The 20,973-nt window shown below is 40.3% G+C and overlaps 1 protein-coding gene across 3 annotated transcripts in view; it reads left to right on the top strand.

Annotated features, from left to right (window-relative positions):
* Positions 1 to 20,973, top strand: part of ENOX1 (ecto-NOX disulfide-thiol exchanger 1) — a 357,615-nt gene that overhangs the window by 16,462 nt on the left and 320,180 nt on the right. The gene's annotated exons all lie outside the window — the stretch shown is intronic.

The raw sequence follows: 20,973 nt of genomic DNA, 5'->3' as shown, positions 1-20,973 counted from the left end.
GAGAGCAAGTAAACCTCTTCAATGTAGATAGAATTCTGTGACCTGTTATCTAGAGCAGGAAAGCTGCTTTTTATCAATCAATCAATCAAAAAGCTTAAAATAATAGGAAAAAATTACTTGAGGGAGGGAAAAGCAGAGTTAAGGAATATTAGTAGGCAGCTGGTACTGTTTGTGACAATAGATTATTCTTAAAGCTTTCATAGGCTCTGTGTAGTGTATAGGAAAAAAACCTTTCCCTTCTTCTTTCAGAGAGAAGCCATGATTTTATCTCAGTAATTGAAAATAATGTCTGAAGTTGTTCTTAACTAAATTTACATGAACCCCTTTTACAATCTGTTGTTATCTTTCAGGGAATTTCTCAATAAGTGCTGCTGCCTGTGCTTGGATGGCATGATCCTGTATAGAAAACAAGGCTGAGCACATCCTATTCATTACTCAAAGAACAGCATTTCTAGCCTAATTATGGTGCCATTTGGCAGTGATGCTGTAGTTGAAGGTGATTGTTGGTGTTTGTGTTATGAATTGTGTGTACTTGAATGACTTCATTCATGCCAGGCAGAAGCCTGACTATTTACTGATTTTCCTTCCTTCATTAAAAATCCCTAAGTAAGGAAAAGTTCTGACTTTCTTTGATATCTGTTAATCCATCAGTCTATTTGTTACAAAAAATTTTCCTTAATTTCAAAACTTTCCTCTGCTGTGCAATACACGAGGTAACTGGTTGGTGACTTGCATCACTCAGCACTGTGAGTTGCTCAAAGAAAGCCATGCCTGTGAAAGAGGGGAAAAGAAACACACACAGCATATGGAATTGTCTAAGTTGAGCAATCTGTGCACAGTTATGTCTGCAAGCAGAGATGGTTTCATTTGCCTCAGTTGCTGCAACTGGGCAGTATTAATATAAGGACTTCTTGCTTCCTAGGGAACATTGCCGAGTTCCTCACAGTTCTGTGAGCACTAAGCCATCCCTCTAGGCATCACTCAGTAGTCAGATCTGTCACCCTTGCATTAATATACATTTACTATTCTGTCATTTCCTGCTGCATAACAACCAGTACTAGGTCCAGTTGTATTTCTGTGTTTTTGGAAGAGATGGGGGAGAAAAATCCAACTAGACTCAACTAGCAAATGCTTTTAAGCAGTTCCCTCAAAAAAAAGCAAAATGAGTTTTACAAAAATACTGGTTAATGTGGGATTTTTTCAAAGCATCTCCTATTTAAATGCTTTTTTCTTTTTTAATTAGGCAAAGGGCCTCATTCGAAGTATGTTGAACTTAGTGAGTGTTTTCTGAGTGACCTTCTAATGTCTGTTCAAGGCTGTGGAGGCCCCCAAAGTCGTAATGCTGAGAGGTGTAATTGGCCCTATAAATCTCAGTGGGTCATTAATTCTAAATCTCAATAATGTTAAGACCAAGATGCATGTAAATGAAGCAGAGTGATGAGCTTAGTAGGAAGATTTATACAAGCATTTTCTTGCTTTGCTTTGCCCAGTAGTAGAAATTGTAGTTTTGGCATGGAAACTTGCTTTCTACCTTATCACCAATTCCTATATATCACCTATGTGTTTTTGGAAATTTATAAATGCATCTTCTTGGGGAAGATGGCTGGGCATTTTTTTCTTTGCATATCAGAAGGTAATCTCTGTAAAATGAATATAAGGCAATATAAGGGTCTCAACTCTAAAAATTTAACTGGATAAAACAAATTTTCAAAATGTTATTGCACATAGAAAACTTGGTCCTGAAAATCATGGAATCATAGAATGGTTTAGGTTGGAAAGGACCTCAAAGATCATCTAGTTCCAATCCCCCTGGATACCACTCACTAGACCAGGTTACTCAGAGCCCTTTCCAGCCTGTCTTGAACACTTCCAGGGATGGAACATCCACAATTTCTGCAGCCAGCCTGTTCTAGTGTGTCATCACTGCCGTAGTGAAGAAGAGACAGTTCAAATTTTAAAGCACACATGTGAGTTTTGGTTTGGGTTTGTGGTGATGGGATCCTGAAGTGTGCAGTGTCTGTACTTGTCACACAGGTACACCACACAGGGGATGCCCATATCAAAGTGACCTGTGAATTCACTATCTCTGGGGTACTTTATGAGAATTGCTAATGAAAGCCTTATTGCTGTGCAGTGTGACCTGAAAGGCTTTTCAGTGTGTTCCTTTCCAAAAAGAAAGGGGAAAAAAAAGAAGAAAAAAAGAAGATTTACTTGACTTAGCTCCGGGTACTTTATGAGAATTGCTAATGAAAGCCTTATTGCTGTGCAGTGTGACCTGAAAGGCTTTTCAGTGTGTTCCTTTCCAAAAAGAAAGGGGGAAAAAAAAGAAGACTTACTTGACTTACTTAGCTCAGTAAGAATGTTTATCTTGTTTCCACCAATCAGAAATGATTTGAATATGTCCTTATCTCATGGTATGTGTTGCGGGTGGTTGCTGCTATATTAGTGCGTAAACAAGGAGTCAACAAAGAAAATTAATCAATGCAGTGGTGTGGATTTTGCCCCATGTCTTTTGTTTGCCAGCTGTGTGTCCAATCTATTCTAAAGTCCCCTTTCCACTTTCCCTTGGTACAGTTGATCCTCCTTTGCTTCAGTCCCCTGACAGGGATTGTTCAGAGAGATGATCTTTGCACTATTCCTTCAAGGCCCAAAGACCCCCAAAGTATCCTAGTATAAACAGCACACTAGGAGGAAACAGTTAGATAAAAAATGCACAAAAACACTCAAAGAAATAAAAAAATGAAGCTTTTAAAAATGAAACTAGGCCATTTATGTGGGAAATTGAGTATTGGTATTTCTCATGTAATCTGAGGTGGAAAGGGAATTATTTGATAACCCATACTGTTCTGAAATAACATCACATGCAAGCTTTCTGAAATATGTATTTGTCATCATATCTACCTCTATTTATAATTGAAAAGATAAATTATGAAAGCATATTGCTTGGTCTCTGGCCTTTCTGTGCAAGGGCATGTGTATTGCCTTACCAGTTCTGAGATTATTAGGGATTATGCGTACAAATGCTGCTCAGGCACTTAGCAGCAGTGAGGGCTCAGGTGGGAGGAAAAGAAAAGGCAGGGTTTTCAGTTCTTGCACATGTGTACATGTGCAAGTACTTCCCTCTGTTCTTCAGGCACGAGCTTCAGTTTCATCTGTAATCTTCTGGCAAAGCAGTGATTTTGACTGCAACTTTATTTGTTGTCTGTACAGCAGATGCCATCAAGCCTTTTGCTCTATCTGGAATGGTTCTGTATTCTTTTATAAATCTATCTGCAATTTTGTGTTGGTGCCCCTAACAAACATTAGTATTGGTGCACAAAATACTACATGATATAATTTACCTGTCTAAGCTACAGCCTGACCCAAGGGAAGTGTAAGGGGAATTGAAATAGATCAACTGATGAGAATTTCTATTTCAGAGAGCATTAGGCATGCTTTGGTTCTGTTTTGAGACAAGAAAAACTAGATCAGGATCTGGGATAATGAGAAAAGATGTAGCAAGAACCTCTCTGCTGTAGGTGAACCAGAATTTGATTCACGCCAATTGGCTGTTCTTTGCAAAGAAGGATCAAATTCAGAATAACTGTGAAGCTGCTTTAAGCCAAACCTGTACTTCTGGCAGAGCATGAGTCTGCTGTGGTTGCAGAAATGGTTCATCTTTGAGAACTGTCAGCCAGCCAGGTTATACCAAATATTCCCAAATAAAAGGTTCAAAAATGTTCATTCTACACATCTCACCAGAACAGATTTATGGTTTTCAAGATAGGTTGTACTTAATTTTGTGTGATAACATTTCTTTCTGCCATTTCTGTGTATTTAAGTTAGAATACAGTCCCAGGTTCTAGAATAGATAGCATTTTCCCTGCAAATAAACTTGTCTGGGGATAGTAGAACAGCAAAACGTTCATTAGTTTTGCTATTTAGTTTGTGAAATCTTGCTTATTGTCTTTCTGTCTCTGCCACAGTTTTTTTTTAATTTATTTAAAGTTAAAATTATGGTAGCATTAGAGTTAGTGTAGGAAGATGTTCTTCCTTTTTCTATGTTTAAACTTCCATTTCAGGATAGGAACATTCATGAAATAAATGGACAGGAGATCTTTTTCTTTTTTAATGCCTTTATTAAGAAGAATCAGCTCAGGTGGGGAGAAATCGACGGGTCGCGCCCACGCTGCCATTGCTCCTAGGAGTGGCACGGAGAAGGAGGGTGATGCAGCTTTGTCCGCTGGTCTGCAGACAGAGCTGGGGATTCTGTCCTCACGGGAGAGCAGCAGATTCCTGGTTTTTTGTCTAACACCCTGGGGTGTCTTTTTAATCAACTCTTTCCAGGTTAGGGTGAGAAGCATAAAGGATCCAAGCAGGTACGGGACTACGCTCCCATCCTTAGACGTCACTTAGGTCACTTGTTGGCTCATAATTTTAGGGGTTTTTCCTGGGAAAATTGTAAAAATTCGGGGCGCAATGCATTTCTCATCTGCATACTGGCTCTGATGTCACTCCTACTTTCCTTGTACCTGGAGGGTCTGTCCCCGTGTCCCTCCCTGGCAAGCGGCCAGCATCAGGGGGACAATGGTTAATCACCAGCCATTAACAGGTAATTGAAGAACTCCTCTTTAGGAGTGAAAATAGCTTACAACAACTGGTCTGACTTGTTTTTTAACTCTGCAACCAAAAAAAAAATATAACTTTCTATTCATAACAATTCACAGGATCAACACACTCCTCTGGGTTCTCATTACAGTCATGGAAAAGAGATGTATGGTGGAACTTCACTTCTGTGGGCTCTTGTGGTGTCATTCCCTTAAATGATATGAATGGGAGAATTATCCCAGTGGTTGTTGTGATCCTTCTCTTGTAAAGGTTGCTGATAATTGCTGTTCATCATTTTGAAGAGACTATGTTCAAATATATCTTTGATTATTCATCTTCCATAGATTTGTGTCTAGGGGACTTAAAAGTGACAACAAGAGTACATAATAAAAAAAGCCCCATTTGCACGTAGGCATTTTTAATTCTTAAAAGTGAAAGAAGGAAAGAAGAGGGAAAGTCCTTTTTCTGGTTCTTTTCCTGACTTCAGTTCTTTAATTGCTGCCTCAAACCCTCAATTTCTGCTCCTCTATGTCCCTAGTTTTGGTTAAGGAAAAGAGGTCCTTTCTCTTGGTGAAAGCCAAGGAAAGCTCAGTAGCATTCATAACAACTTTGTAGTCCAACTATTTTCCTCTGTGTGCAGTATAGTACTTATTTTTCTTTATTCTATTTAAAAATTTTGTTGTCAATTTTTAAGTGTTTTGACTGAATGTTCAGTGTTCTCTACATGAAAAATGTTGGTGTTCCTTTTTCAAGCTTTTAGAAAAACACATCCAAGGGGACGAAAATGTATAGTTTGTTTCTTCAGAATGCTGCTATATTGTGATAAGAGTATCATTCTGACTAAGGTTTGATTTCTAATCTCATTTGTTTGTCTGCACAAACTTTTATGTCATATAAATAACACGGATTATTATTTCCCTCAGTGCGGGGAAGTTTTCTTTCTGAAAAAGCTTGATTTTTATTTTTTTTCCCAGAAACTCCTTGAGCAAGTTGGTTTGGAAACTGTTGTATTTATGTAATCTCAGCATTCAGTTTATGAATTCTGGTTCAGTTGCTTTACCATGGGATGCCTCAAGCAATGCGCGGTTGGAGCCTGGAGCAGGAGTGATAGATGACCATTAGCCTTGATGGTGCCCACCGAGGTGGGAGCTACAGTGCTGCAGTCTTAGGAGAAGTGTTCAGCCAAATTACTCTGCAGGGAAAGGCATGGGAGCATTCATTATTTTTCCAGAAGCAGAACAAAGTAAGTTTATAAATAAGACCCTGGGGAACTTGCTGAACTGCAGGAAGCTAGGCTGACTTCTTCAGGAAAGCAGTTTGCTTTGCAGGACTGTCTGTCCTGGAAGGAAGGAAATGTCCCGTATGGGTGATAGGGCAACAAGATGTGATTCAGTAGAGTCATATGGGGGGGAAAAATGATCCCAATATTCCTGTTAGGTGCTTGTTTCAGTGTACTTTAGGAAAGGGAATCAGAGAAATACAAGTCTAAGTAAGGTAAAACTGACTGTGTTAGCTCTGAGCTATAAATTCTGTGTGTCTGTAAGAACATCATTGGGAGAGGGTGCGATTTATCTGGCATGTTGTTTTTTGGTATTATTGCATTTTTTGATCACATTTCTTTGAAGAAATAAAGGATGGGAGGGCTATCCAAAATGCACATGACACATGGCTCAGGTAGAAAGTAAGGACTGCCTAGTATAGGCCTGTTAGGGACACCCTGGCTGGATGTGTTGGGACCTGGATACAGTCATCTGGGAAACTATCCAAACTTTGTGAAAATGTGTGAAAATATACTGTCTAAGTAATATCAACTCCCTTAGGAAAAAAAGTTATGGAATTTTACTGCCAATTGTGTTTTGAATTATATAGATTGGGAATCTGTGCTCTTCTTAACCATAGAATGGCAGGGGAACATAAGGATCATCTGGTCCGACCAACCTTTTATGGCAAAAGCACATTCTAAACAAGATGGTCCATCTGAGTCTTAGAAGTGTCTTATGTTGGGAAATCCACCATTCCACTGAAGAAATTATTCATGTGTATGGTTGTTTTTGTTGTGAAAAACATTCTACTTCTGTCATATTGTAATCTCCCCAGGAGTAACTCATTACTCCTTGTCTTTTCAATGTGACACATTGTAAAAGGGATCTCCATCACCTTTGTAGCCACCCTTTAAATGCTGGAGCATGGTGAAAAGGTCTCCCCTAAGCCTTCTTTCCTCAAGGCTGAACAAAACCTCCTGAAGGGCTGAGAGAACTGCCTCTCTTCTTGTGTCAGGCTTCCCAGTCCTTTCATCACCTTTGTGGCCCATCTCTGGGCCCACTCCATCCTGTTCACATCTATTTTGCTTAGCGAGGACCAAAACTGAGTACAGTATTCCAGGTGTGACCTGACAAGCGCTGAGTAGGTTGGGACAATGCCTTCTTTGTCTCTGCTGGGGGTGCCCTTGATGATGCATCCTGTTGGCTTCTTTTGCCACAGCAGTTGCATGCTGTTCACTTCTGTTGAGCAGCCACCAGAACCCTCAGCTCCTTTTCCACAGAGCTGCTCCCCATCTGGGGAGATCCCAGCCTGTGCTGCACTGCTGGATTACACTTCCACTGGTGCACGTTTTTACATTTCTGTTTGGTGAACTTCATAAGGTTCTTGTTAGCCTACTCTTACAGCCTATCCAGATCTTCCTGTGGAATGGCTCTTCCTTACAAAGTACCCACTTTCCTGCTCAGTTTGATATCTTTGACAAATTTCATCCAGGTGCACTTGATCCCATCATCAGGTCACTTATGGGGACATTAAACAGCAGTATTCATCCCTGAGAGACTCCCCAGGTTGCCAGCTTGTAAAGGAGCTCTTTCCCATAACCCTGTGAGTGCTGGTGGTCAGGCAGGTTCCCACCCACCACATGGACAACTTGCCTAGACCTCAGTGCATCAGTTTCTCAAGGAGGAAGCCATGGGAAACTGTATTGATAGTCTTGGAGAAATCTAGATAGACAATATCCATTACTTAACTCATATCAACTGAGCAGGTTCCTTTGTCAGAGACTGTGTTTACGTTTGTTAGACGTGTATTGCCCTTTGTGAATCCGTGCTGACCTTTCCCAGTTGTGTTTCATCTGACTTGTGATAGCCCTGAGGAAGATTTGTTCCATAATTTTCCAAGGGAATGAAATACTACTGATGAGCCTTTAATTTTCTGGATACTGCTTTAAGTCCTTCTCAAAGATGGGAGTGACATTAGCCTTCTTCCAGTCTTCTGGGATGTCTCCCAGTCTGCATGATTTCTCAAAAATTATGGAAACAGCCTCCCAATGGCATCAGTCAGCTCTCTTAACACCCTCAGGAGAATATTGTCAGGGCCCATGGATTTGCTGGGTCAAGCTTGAGTTCACAAGCCAACTCTTCTGTCACTGACAATGGCTCTGTGTTTGCATGAACCTGGTTATTTGTTTCCAAGGCTTGGGACCCAACACTGTTGGTGATGACAGAAGTAAAGAAAGAGTTGAGAACCTATACCTTGTCACCATTGTTAGTGACTAATTCATCTTTCCTGTTTAACAGCAGGTTGGTGTTTTAGTTTTGTACCTGCCTTTTGTTTACCTATCTGAAGAACTCTTTCTTGTAGTTTTTTGCATCTTGGGCCTACTTTCATTTCAGTTGGGCTGTTTTTCTATTTGTATCTTTGACATAATTTCTGCAACCACAGCAGATTCTTGACGCTCGCCCTGTAGTTCTCAACTGGTATTTGTCCACTTGTCCATCTCTGCTATGCTCCTCTTGGTTTTGAGCAAGCTCAAAAGCTTGCAGTTAAGCCAAAGCGATCTCTTGCTCCATCTGCTTCCCTTACTTTTAAAGGGGATGGACTCTTTGTCCTTCCAGGGAGTGTGCTTGAAAAACTCCCAGCACTCACTAGTTCCTTCATGCTCCATGAAAGATTTCAATTGAATCCCTCCCAAATATCGCCTAGTTCTGAATATCTGCTTTACCAAGAATTAGTATAAATACTTTCTGTTAACCAGAGCTATTGTAATCAAAAAGCAGACAGAAGTTAAACTGCATTTGTCAGACACTAAATATGAATCTGAAAGAAATGGTTTTACAGACTCTGTTAGCTCCTGCTGTGGCTCAGATATCTGGAATCCTTTTTCAAGTTTACATTTGCCAGCAGCCGGGGCTTCCACAGTGCAAACCCCATCAATCATCTGCTTGTATTTCTGCAGCATACAGCACAGCCAACAGGGCATGAAAATCTAGACTGTCATTTCTTGGAACTAGGAGAGGTAGCAAGAGAGGCAGTGTATTTACTGAGAACCTCTGTGTGAGAGGATGTCATCACAGACTTCTTGTTTTTCTCAGTTGTTTTGGTGTTTTTTTTAACTGTCATATGCATCAGTCTCTTAAGATGTCTAGTAAACTACGACCAAAACTGTTATGTGTCCTAGATACTCTTCATGTCTTTGAAGTTGCTGAGAAAATGAGTTAGTTTGTATCTTGAGAAAAAGTAGCCTGAATTCATCCCAGGTAACTTTAAAAATAAGTCTTTAACAAGGCCATCTATTCTAGAAACATACATCACCCAGCTTTCCTTTGTGTGAAGAGAGGCAGATACAGACCTAGAAAGGTATCTGTAGGCGTAGATTTTGGTCTTAGCATGGCTGACATCTTCTAAAGGTATCTGTTTCTCTGCATTGCCCAGACAAAGAGTCTAGGATGGTTGCATACTCAGTTCAGGTCCTTCAGCTGAGAACAGCATGTAGGTGGAATCTCTGATACTGTGGGAGTGGTGGACAGCAGCTTTTCTATAGCCTCTCTTCACCAGCTATATACTGTTGGGCAGTAATTTAGAAATACATGGGTTACCTGTACAGCTGAGATAGCTCATGACTGACCTTCAGCTGTGTTGACACAGGAACAGGTGGAAGTCGAGAAGAACTGCTGACCATCCAGCACATCTTTCAAGTAGAAGCAATAAAGGAAAGGTAGTTGCAATACCTAATTCATGCATTCTGATGATCTCTCAGGATACAGAGCACCAAAGACAGCTGAGACCTGATCAGTGAAGTAACAGCTTCCCTATAAGCTTGCTAGAATACTTTGGAGGTTGTCTTTGAGGGCTGAAGAATGGTATGATTATGTTAATGTGCTTTAGGTCTGCTTATCTCCATGGGAAAACATGATGTTACCATTTTGAGGAAGAATAAGTAAACACATGTTTCTGATACCTTTCAATCCAAAGAAATCACTTACCTTTTGAGTGCACTCAAAGGTACATTTTTCAGGGGAATTGATGAAGTAAAAAGGGGTGCCTTTCCTGGGTGTACAGTTAGGAATTTGGGTGTGACTGTAATAAATATTATTCATGTATTTCATATTGTGTTGAGTTGGGATATTTGAAGAGAAGCTCATTAGCAACTTTATTATAAGTTAAGCAAATTACACTTTCTATCATTTAAGTGCTAATATTTTATTGAAGAACATTATTCACTAACTATAAATGTACTGGTAGTACTCATATATGATTAACAATTAGTTCTTATAATCATTGCATAAAACACAGAATAGGCATTGCTTTAGTCTGTGAAGTTCCCTGTGCATAATGCCGTAGGTGTGTGATCACGGCACATACCTTCCATGCTGCTTGCCTATTTTGCTATTCATCCTAAGTAATATCACATATGGAAAGTGGAAGTTGTGTAAATGCAAGTTAGTGATATTTGCAGTGTCCCTGAGACATATTCCAAGCAGCTTGTGTTCCCAGGTTCAGACTCTCTGTCTGAATTTTGAGAGAGCTTTTTCCAGTTTTCCCCCCCCGTAAGTCTTTTTGTTGAGATATTCTTTTTCAGTGTCGGGGGATTTTAATTTTTTAATCGTTCACAGATGGCAGAATGCTGCCTGGCTGTGGTGAGCATCCCTGGATGCTGACACCCTGCATTTCCATGTTGTTTCAGCAACAAGGGGAGTTGATTGCAGTCAAGGGGGCTGTGTTTTGTGGAGGGCCTTTTCTATTGCAGGAATGGTACGAGTGAAAACTAGCATCATGCTTTCTTAATTCCACAATGACAGTAAAAGGACTGTGCATTAGTGGTGTTCTAGCTAGCTCACTGTCTTTTGAATGTCTTTATTAGGTCAGAAAACTTTAACATGTACTTACATGCAGTCTGTGTTTTGAGCCCTCCACATCTATTATATGCCATGGAGGCTTTTAAAGTGTAGCTTAGCTCCCAGCATCATTCTTCAAATTACAGTAACTTACTTCTTGGCTGAGAGCGCTTTTGAGAACTAATCTGTAATGTGTTTACTTTGGCTGGAGGAATTGAAATGCTTTAAAGGAAAAAAAAAATTAAAAGCTCCCCAAATGTTCCCGCAGCTTTTCTTTCTCCTCTTATTATGCTAATCTGATTGTTTTTAATGTGAGGACTTCTTTTGCCTTGGGTCTTATATACTCTGCAGTGTCATAAAAGGTATACCACTTTACAGCTAAGTAATGTTGACTTGTAAGTTAGAAAATCTGATGTTTTCATTTGGAATACTGCACTGTGTAGGAATATGTCCATTTTTTCTATTACTCTCCTGAAATATAAGAAGTCACCACATTTAACATCTATGACGTCTTACCAGCATGTATAACTAAGAGGCTGCCAAAGTGAGCTTGAGGAGAACAAAAACATCTACTTTAATATTCAGTTTTTTAGTCTTTGGAAAAATAGTTTATTATCTGCCTTGGTTATTGCCATCATTTAGATAATGGGAAAATTAATGTACTATTAGAGTTAATTGCCCTGTCTATACTTACTGGGACAAAGAGATTCTGAAGTGATAGTGAGAGTTTTTTCAGTATTTGGGAAGTTTTGTTTCTTTATTCTCTGATAGTTAAGTTCACACCTGTGTGTAGTGTAACCATGGAGACCATTCTTGCCTTTTTTGTGGATTTCTCTTAGAAAAGACTAGGCTAATGTTCACACTAATTCAAGGGGTAATGCAGAACTCTCTTTCAATGTCCTTGTACAATTCTTGTAAGGGTACCTAGAACCTTGTATTTCTTTCTGCTCCCCCATTCCTTCAGAGAAATTCCAGTGGGTAATAATTTGCCTTCAGGCTTTGTAGTGAATGGTTCAGGTAAGTAGGTTCCTTTCCATGGCCACGTGCAGTTAATATGTAGACAAAAATGGTGAAGGAGAGTGCAGCTTGGAACTCATTGATGTCGTGGTGCTGATGATATGCAGGCCTGCTGCCCTTGTGCTGGACCCAGCTGCTAATTTCCTAATGTTTGGCTGGAGCCTGGGCTTGGATAAAAGGGAGCTGGCTGTGGCTTGGGCCAGATAATTTGGAGATGCTAATAGCTCATTTGTTAAAACGAGTAGAGGGCTTGGCAAAGGGAGAAGGAGTTTCTTTCTGCCTCACCTCACTGTTTCCCTCTGCTTTCCATCTCGAGGGTGTTTATTTTGTAGGTGCTCTTTGGAGTGCTCAGGGACACTGGTGTCCTAGGTTTGCTCGCAAGGGGAACAATTCCTGCTCTATACTATGGACATCATCTCTGGGGGCCTGGTGTCAGGGGAAAAAGGAGTGTACAGTAGAAGTACACCATTTTGTTCCATTTCTTCCTGGGACCAGTGCTGTGGACTCTGTCCCTCTTCTGCTGCTGCCTGTCCCTTCCCATCCCTCAGGAAGAATACAGCTCCAAGCAGTGAGCACAGCTGAGCTCAGCAGAACGCCAGTGCCATGGCACCGGTGCTGGGAGCAGGTGGGGAGACAAAGCAGTGGCAAACCAAATCAAAAGGAGTTGAGCCCAAGCCAAGCCCCAGCCAAGTCCAGTGCAGCTGAGTGGAGTGGTCCAGAGTGGGTGGCACTCCATGGAGTCAAACCAGCAGAGCAGTCTGGAAGAGGATAGCACTGTGTGTAGTCAAGCCAGAGGAATGGAGTAGTCCAAAAGCAGAACGCATGGCACAGTGTGGCCAATCTGGCTTTTTGGTGGTTTGTCCCTCATTATTTCTCATTGGCTCAAGCTTGGGGAAGGGGAATGCTAGCTATGGAGAGCATCCACCATCTTGTGTTTGTCCCAGTGGCCACACAGAGCTGAGCTGAGGTGTGGTGCACACCTTTTCTCTGTAAAGCAGCTTCTCTTTTGTATACTTTGGTTATTAATGTTGCTGCTGTCACTGTGTTTCTTACTCCATTGCTGTTTGCTTTCAGTAACTTGTTATCTCAACACATAGACTCTGTCCCTCTCTCACCGGGGTGGGGCTGAGAGAAGGGGAAAGGCTTATCTAGATTTTAATTTCCATCTGGTTTTAAACCCCCATGACTGGTCACAAATGCACATCTCCATCTTTCTTCTTTGTGATTACAAGTGTTTCTTGTGAAGATGAGTCTTCCTATCGTACATATTTCCATTTGGTACATTCTGGCTTGTTGCAGCAGGTTATCCATGAGTATATCCTTGTAAACCACTTGAGAGAGAGGAAGAAATGTCAGCTGTTGCAGGCCGTTGATTGCCAGTTACTGAGTTGGGCTGGCTGGCTGGCAGGAACACATTTATGTCTGTTGTTAAAAGCTCTGGATTTCTTTTCTCTGTTGGCTTGGATTCAAGGAGCTTTATGCAGAAAAGTTTGGCTTTACTTGAGATTTATGGCTGGAGTTCACATAGATCCTTATGTGCATCCATAGGAGATGAAGACTCTCGGTACGTACGTCTTTGGCGCGTTAGCCTAGACGGAGTGTGCACGAGCTCTCCTTCAGGGCCATGATCCCTGCTTCCTAGGAAGAACCCATCACACACCAACCGTGCTTCCTCTATGAGAGATCAGTTGAAGAAAGAAGTGAACTTCCCACTTAGGAGATTGTGGCTTCTCTTTTGGCAAATAAGTACCTCGTGCTGCTTCTTAAAGAGGGAAATTTTGCAAGATTTTCTCTCTGTCTTCAGTAGCAGTGCCCCAGCTCAACAGCTTGAGGTTAGATATTTTAAGCTGTTGTATCAGTGTGATCAGCCCTGGGTTTAGTGACATGTGGAGACACTTTCTTATAGGACAGGCAGATCCAAACTCTGTACTAGTTACAGAAGAATTTTTCAGTATGAAACACAAAGGTGGTTTATATATATATATATAAAATTATATAATACATATATTTTTACTCACTCCATCTCCACTAGCTCAAATTTGAGGACATATGGCTGCATGATTTACAAGCTGTAGCTTCCATTGTTAGCCATAAGTAGGAGACATTATGAAAGTGACAGAGGGATGGATTGCTGTGGTCAGGTCTCCATTTGGGTGGAGCAGATGAAATTCTGCCAGGTAGTATTGGAGGAAAACTATCACTGGCCAGTTTTTGCAAGTGAGATGTCCAAGTGCAGAGGTGTGAATTTGAACTTGCACCAGGAGGCATGGGATCTAATTTAAAGTGCCACAGACTTAGTTAAAACATGCCAGTTGACAGCTCTTGCCATCTTGGATTCAACCCAGAATGAACATTTCTGAATACTAGAAAATAAATATGAACTGGACCTTGAAGTAGACTTTCATATTTGTGTACAGGGTATGCTTACATAGGTTTGTGTTGTTTCTAGCTAACTGCAATTAGAATATTATAATTTTAAAGAAGCTTTTCTTGTAACAAAGGCTGTATTGTGTAATAAACATGAGCTTGGTCACTTGGTAAAAACACTTTGATACAACTTTCTTTAGCTGGCATTGTACAAGATAGATTTTAAATTTACAAAGTGTGTTCATCATAAAGAGATCAAAATACACTGTAATTGAAATAGCTTTGTTTCCAGGGCAATTCTTTCCTCAATTATTTTTATGTGTTCTCTACTTCATATACCCTCAATTGAACTGTTTTATTCTTATCATTTTTATAACTTTTTAGTGGTGGATTTGTTCCTGTTGGAGTTTGGGCTTTGTCATTTCATTTAGCAGTTTTCTTGGGAAGTCAGAATGTTACATAAACACAGAAAAGATATGCTATACATCAATTTTGATTATCTTGAAAGCACTACAGAGTTTAGATCTATAAACACATGTACAGATATTTTAAGCACAGTAGCAAAACTTGATGAGTCTCTTTTCAATAGGAATTTCTGAGCACTACATGCACAGACCTTCACTTGCCTCTGAAATTCATTCTTTCCAGAGTGTGGCTTACTAATAGCAGGGGTGTTTTTTTATTATTTTTTAACAGACTAATAGGAAAAACATTAGAGGGAAGCAAGGTCTTCTGGTAGCATGAAGGTGACAGTTTGAAAGCTGCTGTGTGGGGTCCATTTTTCAGCTAATGCCGCTTTTATCCACAGCTGACAGCAGCAGCAGAGCAACAAAATCTTGCTGCTTGAACTTCATGGTTCCTCCACAGTGATTTGCTTTTTTGTGGTTAGTAAATCACACTACCTAATAAGATGTTTTAATATATGATAATATATTTTAATAGCTATCTGGTGTAACTATTAAATTATAATATTGCCTGTTAAACTCCATTAGTAATTACTGAGAATTTTCTTCCAAAAAGGTGATTCCCCACCTCCATCTCCTTTTGCCCCTAGGGAAGCTTTATTAATTTCAACAGAGACTTGCTAGTGATGTTCTTTCCTTTTTACAAATAGGTTGGAGTGTCTTTTAGTAGAATCTCTAGGTGTTTCTGGAAGCAAAACATTAAAAAATAAAGACAAATTGGATTGTTCAGGAAGAAAGGAGAAGAAACAAAATAGGGACGTTGGAAATAAAGGTGATGACTGAATAGAGCTGTGGGAATAAAAATATCCATGTGGGAGAATGGAGGGAGAGGGAAGGCCAGGCTGAAGGAGGAAGCAAAAGAAACAACAAAAAAAGCAAACTGCTGTGCTTTGCCCAGGATATACAAAGAGCCCTAGGTACTTTCTGCAAAAGCAAAACACTTCCTACATATTGTGATGGGAATGTGAGCATTTATCTTCTTTTGGATGAACTTTTCTCACAATTGGAAAAGTTTACCAAGGATTTTTTTTTCTTTTCTACTGTACTTCTGCTCAGGATTTCTGTGTTCATGCAGGGGAAGATGTACTTCTTGAAAAGTGTCTTTCACCAGAGCGATACAAATGATGCACTTGGAACAGCATAGTTGTAGCCACATTAGCCACATTGAGAAGAGCAGAGGCTTTGTTCTCCCCACTAATTTGCTTTCTTTGAAAAGTTGGCAAGAACTTAAATGTTCATCTAAAGTGGCACTAGTAAAGACTAGTATGTTCCTAAAACTGGAAAAGCACTGAAGATGCACCACCAAACAAAATAGGAGATCTTAGTTCCATGAAAAACCAAGTGTTCTTCTGGCTCCACTTTGAGGAGGTTTGACCCTGATACCCATCAAGAACACAACAGAGCAGAAGTGAAGGGCACTTATGCAAGTAAAGTCCTTATATGTGACAATGTAGTAAGACTTTATGGAGACACTGCAAAATTTTCTTCCACATACTCAGTGGCAGATGACTACTTGTACAGGAAGAACAAGATTTTGTTGTTTGTTTCGTGCAGCCCTTCTGCTTTTCCCAACTCTCTAAGTAGCACATTTGTGTCAGGGAATTTCGGCATAGTGGCAAATGTTTCCTTTCAAATTGCACATCCTCTACAGGGAAGAGCCATTGCAACTTCCTCTTTAATTTTGCATCCCAGCCCTCTTCCTACTGGGACACTTGTCTGTACTGTTTCACAAGGTTAGATTTGTGATACCACAGTTACCTATTTTTTTCTTTAACAGGGGCATGATTGTGTTCATCAAATTTATTTTATCAAGAATCATCAAGTAAGGGGTAAAAGCAGAACAAATTTGATCATCTAACAGTATTTGGTGGGGGAAATTTTCCAGATTGTTTAAAAAAATACATGAAGATAGTAAGGCCTTATTCATAACCAGTAGTTAAACTCCTGGCCTAAATCTAGCATGGATGTTGAGGCATGGTGCAGAAACTTTCTCCAAGCAACCTGTATTCAGCCATTGAAACTTCCACAGTATTTGACAAAGTCAATTAATAGATCAATGTATCTGGTCTGTTTGGTAAATTGTTTGAACAAGTTCCTCATTTCTTGGTAGCATGTACTACCTGAGGACTGCCATGAAGACACACAAGGTACTAGCCTATCTGCTTATCACTAACAGGGTTAAAATGGGTTGGAAAGAAAAGCTAAGTTAGTCTGTGTCTTGGGATATCTCCTAGTCTATGCAGCATGGAGGACAAAGCAATGAGTCTTCAGCACTGCTTTGAAAAGCAGTGCTTTATCAGTGCTGCCACAAAGAGCACACAAGGGACAGAATCTTACCAAGTGTAAAGTGTGTGACATATCCCAGTGACAAGTGGAGAAGCTCCAGTGATTAAGTGTTTGGTGATCTCTGGAGTGGTATTATAGGAGGAGCTTTCCTGGCCTGTACACTCCAACGTAAAGACAGGAAAGGAAAATTCTGGCACCCAGACGGCCACCCAGGTGTTTTCTCACTCCCTCTCTTCAACAGAACAGGTGGAGAAAATGAGATGAAGTATAGGTTGAATGCAAGACAGTTGAATGAGGAAAGAAGAAGGCTGCCTGTGGAAGCAAAGCAAAACAATTTGGTCTCTACTTCCATCTGCAGGGGATGTCCACCCACTCAGGGAGAAGCAGAAATCCCACTACACATAGCAGCTGCTTCAGAAGACTAACACCTTAATAACGAATGCATTTCTCCTATCTTTATTTCTGAGTATTACACTGTACAGTATGGGATGTCCCTTTGGTCATCCCATACTGTACAGTGTAATACTGTACAGCTGGGGTCAGCTGTCCTGGTTGAATCCTCTCCCAGCCTCTTGCCCATGGGGGTGTGGGAGAGACAGCCTCGGTGCTGTGTGGGTGATTCTCAGCAGCAGACAGCATGTGGGCGTGTTACCAACACCCTCCTAGACACGAATGCAAAGCAGAGCGCTGTGAGGGGTGTCAGCTCCAAACCAGGTAGGCCCACTACAGCAAGGAAAGTAATCTTTCCATGAAGAGACAAAAGCACAGAGGAGCTGTCCTTGCAGAGAGAGAAAATATAAGGAGCAGTACCAAACAGGCACCTGTGTACAGAAGCACCTTGTGGAGTTGTGAAGAAAAAGAGAAAGACAGTGCTAGTGCTGAGTGTGAGAGCGCAATCCAGCACTTGAATAGCCATGTCCTGCAGTCTCCACAAAAAATGAGAAGTAAATGGCTGTTTCATTTTCATTCAGGGGTTTCAGCAGATGTGCAGTATTTTTAACACTCGCTGCTCAGAGCTAGTAATGATTGTCAAAAGATGTAAACTTGTGTAGGTAATAATGTTGGTTCCTGACACTACTGTTCATCCTCCTAAGGAAGGGAGCAGGCAAAAACCCCACAGTTACAGATACTTGTTATCAAACAGCATAATCATGAACAATGTCTGAAAATACCATATAGATGTGGACTAAACTTTAGGCTACTCTGTGGTGTGGTTAGTTACTACAGGAAAAAGCTGCACATATTTATTTGTGTGGTAAATGGCACTATTACTCATACTGTTTCTTTAGTGAGTTATTTTGACTAAAGTGCCACATTTTCACAAAATGACCCATCAACTTATAATAAAATGCTCTTTTAGTAAGTTACTGCTGAAGGGATGTACTCAGAAAGTAATGAAAATCTACCAGGCTTCATAACACAAGTTTTCATTTCTGTTTTTTCAGTCTGTTGCAAAGTTTCTTGATAGGCCATCCATAACAGGGCCTAGATAATTTGCTTAGGAAGCTGCTTTTGCTGTATTTAACCTTTTTTTGGTCAGTATTTTGTATTTCTAGATCCTACTACATTAATGAGGTTGAAAAATACTGCCATTGAAAATTAGTTATGGGTCAGCAGCTGCTAATTTTACAATGCTGCACTATTTCCTTCTCAGCTTTGCAGACGCTCTCATATCTCATTTTATGGCTGCCTGGGGATAGATGTGAATATCAAGCAGAATCCAAAACTTTTATTCTTCTATCCAAATGGTTCCACTAAAATTTGGAAACATAATTTAAGTATTCTGAAAGTGAAGGGTTATAAATACAAGTGTCATGATGAAAGCATAAGAATTGTGTAAATAGGAGAACCTGGTGTGATTTTGCCCAGAGAAGCTGTCAATCTCTTTCTTATATGCAGAAGTATTCAAGACCAGATTGGAGGGGGTTTTGAGGACTTGTCTAGTGGAAGGTGTCCCAGCTCATGGCAGGGAGCTGAAACTATATGGTATTTAAGGTCCCTTCCAACACATGGAATGATTCATGCTGTTGAGAAACTTCTTTTGTTTAGAAGAATGATTCACAGGAAGGGTCACAAGAACCATCTCATGGTATGTCAGTGATCCCAGGAGAACCAGCAACTCAGAAACCCAGAAGCCTCTCCCTGTCTTCTCCCCAAAAATTCTGTAAGAATTTTATAATTTTTGGGCAATTTTGTGACGTTTTCTTTACTGCAAGTCATCCGTTTGGGAGAACAGTTCCAGTACCAAGCTGCAGAGCTACTGGCCAGGCATTACTGCTGGAGAGGAGAATAGAAAGCTTTTAAAGGAACATTTCTCCCCATTGAAAGATAATCTCCTCCCTCCTACCACAGTTTTGAGATTAGATCCTCATGGATACCTGGATGGAGTTATTCTGCAGTGTGTCACTCATCTCCATTGTTTACCTCTCAGCGTTCCAGATGAATTTTGGCCTCAGTACACAGCTGCCAGGGGAAGAGTGTAATGCAAACTCTTGTTTTGCAATGGTTGTCTCAGGTTTCCTCAACTTGGAAGCACCAGCTTCCTGAAAAAGGCTATACCAGGTAGAGTTCATCTCACCCTCTTCATGTGCTCCTTTGTCTAGATGAGGTAAAAAATCTTGTTTCTCCACAGCTTTTAGCAAATGTAATGTGTTACTGTCTGCCTGTGGAGGTGAGTGCAATATTTCTTCTATTAGTTGGTGTAAGTTTGAAAATACTGCTATGATCCACAAAGAGAAAGTAAAAGCTGCCGCTGAAATGTTAGGGGGGAGTCTGGGAAATCACCTGGACAGACCTATGTGGTTCATAATTGTGAGTTCAGTGGGAGGCTGCTGAAAGCCTTATGTGTGGATCCAGTGACTTAGAAATACTTCTGCCATAGCTAGAGTATGAGAAGGAGGGAAAGAAGATGGGGGAAGAGCAAGCCCAACAGACCTCACTTGCAGACAAACCTAGGACCAATCCCAGTTTCTTGCTTCTAGCCTCCTGAACCAGAGATTCTCGGGGCTTGTGTGCATAATTCCTTATGAAAGGTACCCTTGCTAGAGTCTTTGTAGTAAAGTGTCAGGAGTAAATATATCTATGTAAAAAGGAGACAGGGATTTAAAAAAAATTTTTTTGGTTGTCTCTGCGAAGGCCAAAACTCAAACCTGCTTTTTATTAATCTTTCAAAAGATTAATAACGTCATGTTTCATCTCTTATTTATGGGCTTGGTGTGCTTGGTACTCAGTCCAGCAAACATGTAGGTGTGTGACTGATGTACTTCAGTTTGCAAACTACCTCCAGTGTATTTGATAAGTTCTTGCTAGAGACTTTAAGCCATCTTTTGGCCTGAATGAATTTCACATGAAGTTGCACTCTAGAAGATTTTTTCAGCCAGCAGCTCATTATTTTCATGAGGCCTCAGATGTGGATTTATGAAAGATCTTGAATAGAGCACCCTGATGCCTCTGTAGTCCAGGTGGCTGGAGTATGGGCAAAAGAATAGGAAGAGGCAGTTCCAATCTCTGCCACAAGCATTTCTTCCTGCTTAGGATGGTGATTTCCTCGCTCCTCATTGGTAGGCTTTCAGTCCCTTTGTATACCAAATGATACTCTGCACAGAAAATTCTGTGCTTTAAGTGGAGAATAAGGAGTGGTGAGGATTTCAAAATGAAATTGTTGGGTCCCAGATGTCTACTAAGTAGATTTTCATGTCTTTCTGAAATTTAATTCAAAATACATCCATCTTTGGATCTTGTTTTCTATTCTGTATATCTATATATTGTCACTATGCTCTGTATTAGTTAGAAGTCCCTAAACCTGCATTTGATTCCAACAAAACACTTAATTTTTTATTTTTTCTTGTGTACAGTGTGTTTTTTTCTCTTTTTTTTTTTTTTTGCTTTTATTCTGTTCTCTAAAAATCATAGCCAGAATAAGCGGTTATAAACAACATTGCAGTTTTGACTAAACTTGGAAATGGAAAGCAGGAGTTAAAGTTGAAAACTGGGTCTTAAAATAAACCATTCAACTCATTTTGTTGTTAGTGATTACATTAGTGTCCAAGAAAATGTGTGATCTTATATATTACGCATGCTATAGTCCTCAGGCATGATAGGGTTAGATGAGGACAGAGTGTCAGATGTAGCATTTGTCATTACCTTTTAGATGC

The sequence above is a fragment of the Passer montanus genome, unplaced genomic scaffold, assembly GCF_014805655.1.
Source record: "Passer montanus isolate IOZ18808 unplaced genomic scaffold, ASM1480565v1 scaffold36, whole genome shotgun sequence".
NCBI classification, from domain to species: domain Eukaryota; kingdom Metazoa; phylum Chordata; class Aves; order Passeriformes; family Passeridae; genus Passer; species Passer montanus.
Note: the sequence above shows the minus strand (reverse complement) of the source record. Positions and strands in the feature narration are given on the sequence as shown.